This window comes from Lycium barbarum, chromosome 12 (assembly GCF_019175385.1).
Source record: "Lycium barbarum isolate Lr01 chromosome 12, ASM1917538v2, whole genome shotgun sequence".
Taxonomy (NCBI): Eukaryota; Viridiplantae; Streptophyta; class Magnoliopsida; order Solanales; family Solanaceae; genus Lycium; species Lycium barbarum.
Genome location: NC_083348.1, coordinates 71,382,641 through 71,393,538, shown reverse-complemented (window position 1 = coordinate 71,393,538; position 10,898 = coordinate 71,382,641). Strand labels below are relative to the sequence as shown.

The following is a 10,898-nucleotide window of genomic DNA, read 5'->3' as shown; positions in this document are numbered from 1 at the left end:
AAAGTAAGAAGACTTTTTAATCTTACGATCTTAAACTAAAAAAGTGTATAACATATCCAAATATTTTTTGAAATTTTTAGTCTTAAACATGTCATATGGATAATTCATTTTTAGACAAATTAAAAAAAAGTAAGACAAATAAGCCCCCGTTTGGCCATAAGAATTATTCACTTTATTCCGGAATTTTTTTTCAATTTTTTCCGGAATCAGCGTTTGGCCATAAAAATTCCGAATACAACTTGAAGTTGTATTCCGGAATACCAAAAACTCAAAAAACTTGTTTTTAAAAAAAAAATCACTTTTTTCATTTTTTTACAACTACATTTCACCAAAAACTACAATTTCAAAAACTATGGCCAACTTCAACTCCAACTCCAAAATTCCAAAAAAAAAAGTGATTTTTTTTTTGATATCTATGGACAAATGGGGCCTAAATCAAAATAGATGGATTAAGATTCGACCGCTCAATGAGTGGATTTTGAACAATCAAATATTATTCAGAGGCAATTCAAAGTTTTTTGCCAAGATGAATTTTCACCATTTTAGCGATCACAACTATTGTCGCCAACAACCACTTCCACCATTACAACTACCATCACGACTACTAACATTGACAACCACCATTAACACAATCCCTGTCACGGAACCAACACTACAAGCCACACTATACCATCCATTACCATCTCCACCGCTAGCCGCTACCACCAAACACTTTTACGATCACCACTGCTAACTACCATCACAATCACCATTGCGAACCAATACCTATCACTGTCAACTGCTGCCGTCAACCACTATCACAATCACTATCAACATTACCACTACTAATCATCACTGGCACCACGCTTGTTGTACAATAATCACTGCGACAATCGCCAAAGCCACTAACCAACCATCACCAGCCAACAACTTTGATCTAATAATTTTGTGAATAATTATTTAAATTTATTTTTATTGTTTTTAATAAAAATTAAAAAAATAAATAGTCTTAACCACTCAGTATTCAGATATAAGTATAATATTTTAATTCAAATTTAGATACCTTAATTGTAATAAAAACGAACAATGTGCCAGTGAGCTATATACATCATGAAATTGAATTTATCGGATCAACAAATTTCGAACATGAGACATCCAACCAAAAAAGAGGAGAAACCAATGTTGATCTATTAGGATGGAAGGGTGCCAAATATTTTAGTACACAACAAATTTATTTAAAAACTAAAAGAAGACAAAAACTATGGGGCCGGGGAGAGGTTGGTTGCTTTGTATTAAGCCCGTTAACCGGGTCAAACCGAACCGGACCGGTAACCGGTTACGGAACTGGCCAATTGCCGGTTAAAAAACCGGAACCGGCCACCGGTTCCGGTTTACCAATTACAAAACCAAAACCGGAACCGGTCCGGTTCAAATAGTCCAAAACCCTTTTTTTTTTGTTTTTCGTATAGTATATATATATTATAGTATTTATTAGTATATTGTAGGTATATATATATATGTTATATAAGTTTATAAGTAAAGTTTAAATATTTACTGACTAACAGGCTAACAGCAAGTCAGCAATACAGCATATACGTGTATATACTTGGAAAATAACTAAAATATATTAAGAATATACTTATAATATATAGTATATGTTTAAGTATACATATACTATACTTAAACATATAGTATACATACATATATATATATATATATATATATATATATATATATATATATATATATAGTATATATATATGTTTAAGTTATACTTATATGCTATATATTATAAGTATATTCCAAATATATTTTATGTATACTATATATTCTTAATGTATATTATATGTATACTTAATATATATTATATGTATACTATAAGTATAACTTAAACATATATGTATATATATGTTTAAGTTATACTTATATAGTTATATGTATACTATATATTATAAGTATATTCCAAATATATTTTATGTATACTATATATCCTTAATATATATTATATGTATACTATAATATATATTCTTAATATATTTTAGTTATTTTTCAAGTATATAACTTTCTAATTTTTAATTTAAGTAGATGTATATTATAAGTATATTCTTAGTATATTTTAGGTATATTCCTAACTTAATAAAAGTAAAAATATGAACACAAGTAAATAGAAGAAAGCTCAATGAGCCATATATTTTATTCATTTTTAGATAACATTTATTTGCAAGTTGTAGTTTTTTTTTTTAACTTGCAAATAATACATGAGTTGTAAAGAAATAGTAGAATAATAAAATCACCAATTCTGAATCATTTCGTTAATTTCCCCCATATCGTATTCGGCTATGGAAATATCTTCAAAGTCTTCCATTTGGTCCGGTCCACTTGCTATCAAATCTTCAATTTCTTCCTCTTCGCCTTCCTCCGCTTCTGAGTTTTGATTGCGTCGCTCCGATCTAATTCAATCGCGAATGCACACTAGTACTTGCAAGCTAAAGGCGGATAATGAATGTCTATGGTCTCCAATTTGCTATCTTCCTTGGCTAAATGCGCTCTCCGAAGCCACGGTTGATACTTGAACCGTAAGGATATCTCGAGCCATTCTTGAGAGTATCGGATGACTTGCCTTGTACTTATTCCACCATGCTAAGACGTCCAATTCTTCCAGTTCCTTGATATCCACATTTGGCTGCATCAAATAAAAGTTATATTCATCAAAGTTTGCATTACAAGAAGAAGTTGGCTGTGAATGTAAAACTTTTAAATACGACAAACCCGACAAGCCCTTTTTGCTACTTTGAGAAGTAGTAGGGCGTGGAGCAACGGGTGTAGCACGTTCTTCCAAATTAGAATAATGAGTAAAAAAATTTCTAAACTCGTCATCAATAGCGAGTTCGGCTTCAGCTAAAGATGGTTGAACTCCCTCTTCAATTTCTAAAAATGTATAAATTTGACCAACCAATGCTTTCGTATAAGACACTTTTAAACAAGGATTTAAAAGAGAACCCAAAATAAATAAAGTTGGATGGGAAAAAAATACTTCTTAAATTTGATTATAATTTCAAAAATAGCTGCTTGATAACCGGGTTTATATTTTTACTTTTGTAAAACTCTAGCTATTTCCGCTAAGTAGGCTAAAATTCCGGTTACCGTGGGATAGAATTATCTAGAAAAAGCAAGAGTTGCATTATAAAAAAATTCTAAGAGTTCAACACATTCTTTAACATCTTCCCAATGCGAAAAATTTAACCAATCATCACTATTAATATTATATTTGTTGTGAAGTTGTTGTATGAGAATCTTATACTCATGTGCTTGTTGTAGCATAATGTAAGTGTAGTTCCACCTAGTCTCAATTTCTACTTGAATTTTCCTAGGTCTAAGGTTATTTTCCACACAAGCATTCTTAAAATCTCTAAGTCTTGCCCTATTAGCATTACAAAAAAGAAACGCAACCGCATCTCTAACTTTTTGAATAGCATCGTCAAAACACACAAGACCATCTTTAACAATTAAATTTAAAATGTGACAACTACATCTCACATGAAAAATATTTTTTAGCGGAGGATTTATTTCTCTTTTTAAAAGACCAATCGTCTTTGTATTATTAAAAGCATTATCTAAAGCAATACAAAGTGTTTTTCTATAAATATTAAAAAATCTCATTATAGTAGACATTGAATCCGCTAAAAATTTTCCATCGTGACGACCTTTTCCTTCATCATATAAAAAAACTATAATTCTTTTTTACATAACCCAATTGTCATCAACCCAATGACATGTAATAGCAAAAAAATCTAACTTGTTAAGACTAAGACCCAAATCAGCGGTAAGAGAAACATTACAATTTAAAGAATTAAATACATGGCGCAAATAAAATCTATATTTTTTTATACAAATCTATAACATCCGCTCTACAAGTATTTCTAGGAATACCCTCAAATAACGGATTATAACAACGTTGAATGTAAGTAACAAACTCCAAACCCGAGGGAAAGGAAAATGGTAAACAATCATAAGCTACCATTTTAGCTATTTCTACACGCTATTTTTTCTTGTCATACTTAAAATTTCTACCGGTTCGTGGGTATATCGTCATTTGAATACCCTCCACATTTGAACCGGTTTGCTCTCCCCAAACATCCATATGTTTTTTTCTCATATGACCATTTAGTGTACCCGTTCCACCATCCTTACTAGTTTCTTGCCTAAAAGCAAATACTTGTCCACATAGGGTACATGTAATTGATTGGTTTTCCCTATCCTTAGTCATATATTTTCAAATTTTAGCAGTTGGCTTACGAGTTCTAGGCGGTTTGTCTTGTGTATGTGATTGTGCAGGACATGTATCTCCTATGGGATTTTCGGGGGGTTGTGTTTCATCATCATCAATTTCATTAAAAGTGTCGGTAAAATGTTGTTGCATTGCCTCATGACCTAAAAGTGATTATTTCCACCAACATCAATACCTAAATTAGGTGTTTCTTCCACAAATGTTTCCTCATTAAGCCCACCCCCAACAATACCACTACTACCACCGGCACCACGTCTAAATCTCTTTGCCATTATTAAATAGAATTAATTTAAATCACAATCAAATAAATCACAAGAAAATAAATTGCAACAAATTAAATTGCTAGAATTAAATTGCGTAAATTAAATTGCGAAAAATAAAGATAGAGTTGGAACGAAGGTACCAAATTGCCGGATTAATTTCCAACAAAGTGAAAGCGGCTAGAATTGCAAATCCACCAAAGCTACTTCGGATTGTTGCAAAATCACCAACTCCACCAACAATATTATAATTGCAAAATTAATAATTGAAACTAGAATAAGACTTTATAATATTTATTTGAGAGAAATTTAAAATGGCTAATTATTGCAAAGTAACTATAATTGAGAGATTGAGATTTGAGAGAAAGAGAAGAGTGAATTGGTGTGGATTAAAATGAAAATGAAGAAGGGTTTATATAGGGGTGGGGAATGGGTTAAAGTGTTAAAAAAAAAGTTTGGGGGGTTGGGGGGGGGGGGGGGAGGGGGGCAAAAATTTGGCAACGGCCATTTTTGCAAATGGACCGTTGCCAACGGTCCAATAACGGTCGGCATAAGCCCAACAACGGCTATATTAAAAAAAAAAAAAAAAATTCACCGGTTTAACCGGTCCGTTCCGGTTTCAAAAAAATCGAAACCGGATCGATAAGAAATAAATGGTTAACCGGAACCGGTTAACCGATTCTACCGGTTCCGGTTTTACCGGTCCGGTTACCGGTTAAACCGAACCGGTTGACACGTTTACTTTGTATTTGTGGATATAAAATATAAAAACTAAGCAAGATATCACACCTTTGATTATTAAAGTTGTGATGATCAGACACTTTTGAAGACAAAGACAAAGCCGTGAGACTAAATCGTGATTGGCCTAAAGTCAACCACCAGAGAAAAGGCTACATAGCCTGCAACTAATTTCACTCACCCACTTATTTGTCTAATATTAAAATCCATCCATAGTAATCAAACTGCTTATTCCTTCCTTTTTTATTCTGAAAAAAGTTAAGGTGAAAAACAAATCAGATCTAATGAGTTGTAAGCTGTGATAAGCATGATCACTCTGATTCCCCGCCAGCATTAACAGCTACATATCTTCAAAATGATATAATTCAACGCTTCAAGCCCCACCAAAGGCAGGTACCTCAGTTGTTTCATCTCTTTCTTTTTTATTATTAAATGCATGATTAAAAATTTCAATGATTTTAGAAAACTTATTGTTTCTTGTTCTAAAAGCGAGATCTATTGTAACCATGAGTTGAATAACCAATATTTGAGAATTCTCACAATACGAACAAACTCCCTATTTTAACATCTTAAAAATCTTTTCGATGCAAGGAATATTTTGTGCAACTAATTATAGACGTCCTTTATTTCTCACATCTTAAAATATATATGTGTGTGTCTCAATACTGAGAGTATAATATCATAGTAATTGTTAAGATTTAGAGTATAATATCATAGCAATTGTTAAGATTTAGAATTTATTCGATCTTCAATCGCCATACCTTTGAAAAAACAAAAAAATCTCCATACCTCGATATACGTTGCAATCTATGAATTGACAAATAAGAAAAGATGAGTATATCTTTTGTTCTCCAATCAGTTTTAAAAAGAAATTGTAACGGGTGTATAAAGCATTTTTTTGCGAGGATTGTCCTTCAAAGGCACTAGTCTTTAATGGTTATCCCTCAAATTGTTGGTCTTTAATTTCTTCCATTCGCCTAAAAATTAATGAGTTTCGGGTTCGAACCCCGCTTAGTCAAAAATTTAAAAAAAATCTCAATACAGAGGTAGAGTTTGCCTTATGCTTGAAGGCAAATTCTGCCTTGCGAAATCCAAACACTATCTTGCTATTTTTTTTTTTTTTTTTTTTAATATTTTACTGAACGGGGATTCAAACCCGGAACCCATGAATTTTAGACGAAGGATAAAATTAAAGACCATCCCAAATAAGGTCAATCGTGCAAATTGGCCATAAAACTAACAAAAGCCCGACTCACAAACAAGAAGCCCGAAGCCCATAAGGAAAGCCTTCGTCAGAACTGGGCCTCAGTTACAATTGATAGGCTGATAGCCATCAGAGTGGGCTATAGAAGGGAAAAAATGGATGATTTACGATATTGGCCTTGGAGGTGAATCTTATTGAACTTTTGATCTCGCTTGTCCATGAATAAAATTTCAAATTTAACAACTATTGAACTTTGACCTCAAAGGTTTGCCCATGAAATGAGCAGGGTCAATAGTCCAAGACCGCTCATTTTCAAGATTATTGGGTGTAATTTCTAGAAATATTCAAAACTTATGCTATTTCATGCAAAATAATATTTGGACAAAAACATTCCAATATTAAAAAGTGATAGAGACCCGTTTTTCCGAAATCGAAGACATTGTTTGTACTTTTGTAACATAAAACTCCAAGACAATGTCCCCAAGTTAGTTGGAGAACAAGCTAAAAATGATGGCGTTCTTGGTTCAATATTTGCAAACACTGATAATTTTTTTAATTATACACCCGACAAAAGAATAACCCGCGCTGTTTTTATATCATACAATGGTGTTCAAGTTGGGTCATTTGCACTTTTGTCCCCCATGCGTTTGCTCATTAATTTGTGCTCCTCAAGACAAACAATTTTTTTGCGGATCATAAGTTTATATTTTTGCATGATAAATATCTCACAATTTATGCCCTGTATCCTTAAAGAAGGGCATAAGTTCGACGGACAAAAATTAAAGACCAGCTTATTTGTAGGACGAAAATTAAAGACCAGCCCATTTGAAGGACAAACCGTGAATTTGCACGATTGTCCTTATTTGGGGGTGGTCTTTAATTCTTGTCCTTCACCTAATAATTCAAGGTTCTGGATTCGAACCATGGCTCAGTAAAAAAAAAATCGCAAAGGCGAGTTTCGTAGTAAAATTAGGCCCACTCGGGCAAAAGTTTGGCCTTAAGGCAAACCTCGGCCTTCAGGCCTAACTTTTGGCAAATGTTAGGCCTTAAGGCAAAGGTTTCGCGAAAGCCTTGCGTTGCGATTTTTTTTTTTTTTTTTACTGAGCGGAGGTTTGAACCCAGAACCGCAAGATATTTTCGGCCACTTTTTTAAGCGAAGGACAAAAATTAAAGACCAACGCCTTTGAAGGCAATAAAAATGATTTCTTTGTTCAAGTTGTTACAACAATTTGCTCTGAGTCCGATTAGAAGCCCTTTATGGCCCATTAAAGCGAATACAAGCATCTTACCCAGGATTCTTGCTATTGTGTCTCAAGATTGGTCATGAAATTAACAGTGTTGGGTTTTTAAAAGGTGTGAATGGAAATGGAAGATGCACCTTTTGTATTGTACCTCTTCATCTCACCCTTTCACTTCTTATAAATTCAGAGGTTTACCTCAGATTTTGATATAATGAAAATTTCTGAAATTTTCATTTTTCTCTGCATTGTTTTTCCAAAACAAAAAGTAAGTGTCGTGTGAATTGCTGCCGCCATTTGAGTTCACTGGAGTTCTGCAATTTGCATTGCCGCTAGCGCAGAATAGTTTTTTGTTCTATCCTGGGAGGAATTAATCCATCAACCTTGACAACAGTGAGAGGATAAGATTACTTAAGGACAAACAAGAAACTTGTGGGCTCGGAATTATTCTGATTCTTTTACATGCATTTCTGTCCTTAACGTTTTTGCTGGTTTTTTGGATTCTTAAAACAGAAGCTGGTTTTGTTAAATTATTGCTTTGAACATAGAGAGAGTCTAGATTAATTGTTTTTTGTGTTCCATGGCACCGAAAATGTATCAGGGCTCAAGTGATTCACTGAAGCGCTGAAGTCGTTTTGATATAAGATTTTATCTTGCTTCCATTTTATTTATTATTCCTGATCCAAAAGGCAGCCCTCTACCATCTATCCCATTGCATTCCATCGTCTCGTATTGTACTGTGTCGTATCAGACTAAATAGATCTATTGAACTAATTCCGTAAGTAAAAAACCGCGGCTGATCGAAATGAAGAAGAAAAATTCACCATGTATACTATTGGGTGAAATGACGGGGTTGATTTTCTACAATTGAGTGGAAGAGCAAATGTTGATAAGCAAGTAATATTGTAATTCCTTTATTGACTATATATAGAGTTGCTCCTGGAGAATGGAGATCCAAGAGATTAGCCTAAAACCTTCCTGTCGGTTAATAGTGATTATGCAAGTGGCTAGTCTTGGGATCACTGAAGTAAGGAACTCGACAAACCTTGAAGGAAAAACCACACATTGGTTCATACATATTGCAAAAAAGTGGCAAATTCAATGCACTGGATGAAGAACGTGGCAAAAATAGGGTACTACTTTTTTTACCCTAATCGATTTTTTAATTTACGACCCTTTATGATTTATGAAACTAGATTGTTATAAATGTTAGGGTAGACATTTATTATCTGATGATCTCAAAGTATATTTGATCTGTGTGTCATAAAACTAAAATTAATTAGCTGAGATACTGTTTGGTAGCATGCATAAAATATGTGGAAGATTATTTTCAAGATAATAAGACGTGAATTTGGCTTACATTAATACTTGTAAAATATTCTTGAGATCAGGAAAATAATATGCGTATGTTATTATGAGTCAGTAAAAAAGATATACACATATTTTACATCCGCATAAGCATGCATATGCGGGTGTAATTGTAAATATAAGAACCCAAATCTCGAAAGATGCCTTTGATGTTGGGATAAAAATTACTGAAGTTATCCAACTACTATAGTAAGGAATGAAATTTTATGAGCATTGATATGCATATGAGTTGTATAAATTATTTTACTGAATAGTTTCTTTCTATGCTTTGCAAAAGGGGGGGAAAACCTTTAAAATATGGTGTCGCTTTGGGATCGAGGAAACAAATCTGATTTGTAAAGCAGATAAAAAAATAATACTCTTTTCAGAAATAAAAAGTACTCTTTTTCGAAACTAAAATATTTGTGATTTTCTACTCCGCTAGTTGGAGATTAAAATCTGCGTGATTTTCTACTCCAAGTTACTTCTCGGTTTAAAGAATATAAAAACTTTATTGATTTAGTAACGTTCGCTGGTTTGAAGAAATAAAATCTTCGCTAGTTATTTATTTGGTTTGAAGAGATAAAAATTTCGCCGATTGTAAAAATTTTGCCGATTTATTAAATCTGTTTCTATCAGAAAGTATTCGGTTTGAACATATAAAAATTTTACCGTTTCATTCTCTGGTTAAGAGGGAAGAAATAGTATGATCCTAAGGATGTTCATTGCGTTATGAATGACGGATAGAGATGAAAATTAAAGGAAAATTCTAATTAGAGTTTTTAAAGTGTGAACGGACACGGTTTTTCTATAACTTCTTGTGATTCTCCTTCTGATTACAAAATTAACTTCTTGTGATTCTCCTTCTGATTACAAAATTTAATGGCTAATAATTTATATGAAAAGAATCATACTAATTGCTTGACATTAAATCTGTCTGTGTTACCTATATTCATGGCAAAGCCTTCTTCATCAATTTCGTTCCTTATTTTTCTAACAGACTCAAAGAGTTTCAGGCTAACAATCTTTTATTGGTAAATTAAGTGTTGATAAAGTGGTTATGATGCAAGGAGCAGCCATTAATGATATACATATACTTTTTTATATGTTATAAGGAAATTATAGTGACAATTGACACTTACGTTAATGATTTATTGTAAAAATTTATTGCAGGTTGATTTTTTAGTTCTTCGTTCACTAATGGGTGACTAGTACATATTAGCACCGATTCACGGGAACTAAGTGCATACATGGTTAATGATGATGTTGCATTGTGAAGGAACAATTTAACATAGATGTTGAATGTCGTGTTAATAAGTTCTAGTTTATTCTATAAATGTGGGGGGATGCTATCTTTACGGCTAGCCAAATACTCAATTGAGTGTCAAAACACAATCTATTCCATATGAAAAATAGAAAGGAAGAAAATCCAACTTGACTTACTTCAAAGTGTGGGGGTGTTTGGCTAAAGTGCAAGTCCCTAAACCTAAAAGGATTAAAATACGAGCGAATAATATTAATTGTGTTTTTATAGAATATGCCAAAAATAATAAAGGATATCGACTTGATACTGTGATAGAATCAGAAAACTTTGATTTATTGACATTATTGTATTATGTCAATCCCACGATATATGTTCCTGGTGGATATTGATATGGTAGTTAGTGGAATTTTCACATAACTTATTCTATCTTGGTGAGGACTAGTGGATCGAACTACTAGTTTGATAGTTTATCAGATGTCTTTTCATTAAAGGTTGTGTTTTTTAATTTCTTGAAGGGATGTCCCTTGAAATATAATATTATGTTCTTTTATACACGGATGTCACTTGAAGGTTTTGACTT

The 10,898-nt window shown here is 32.8% G+C and overlaps 1 long non-coding RNA gene across 1 annotated transcript; it reads left to right on the top strand.

The window, feature by feature from the left end:
* Positions 1-5,303: 5,303 nt before the first annotated feature.
* Positions 5,304-10,391, top strand: LOC132622806 (uncharacterized). The gene is made up of 3 exons (XR_009576004.1): positions 5,304-5,658; positions 8,639-8,840; positions 10,228-10,391. It is a non-coding gene; the product is annotated as an uncharacterized LOC132622806 (long non-coding RNA).
* The last annotated feature ends 507 nt before the right edge of the window (positions 10,392-10,898 follow it).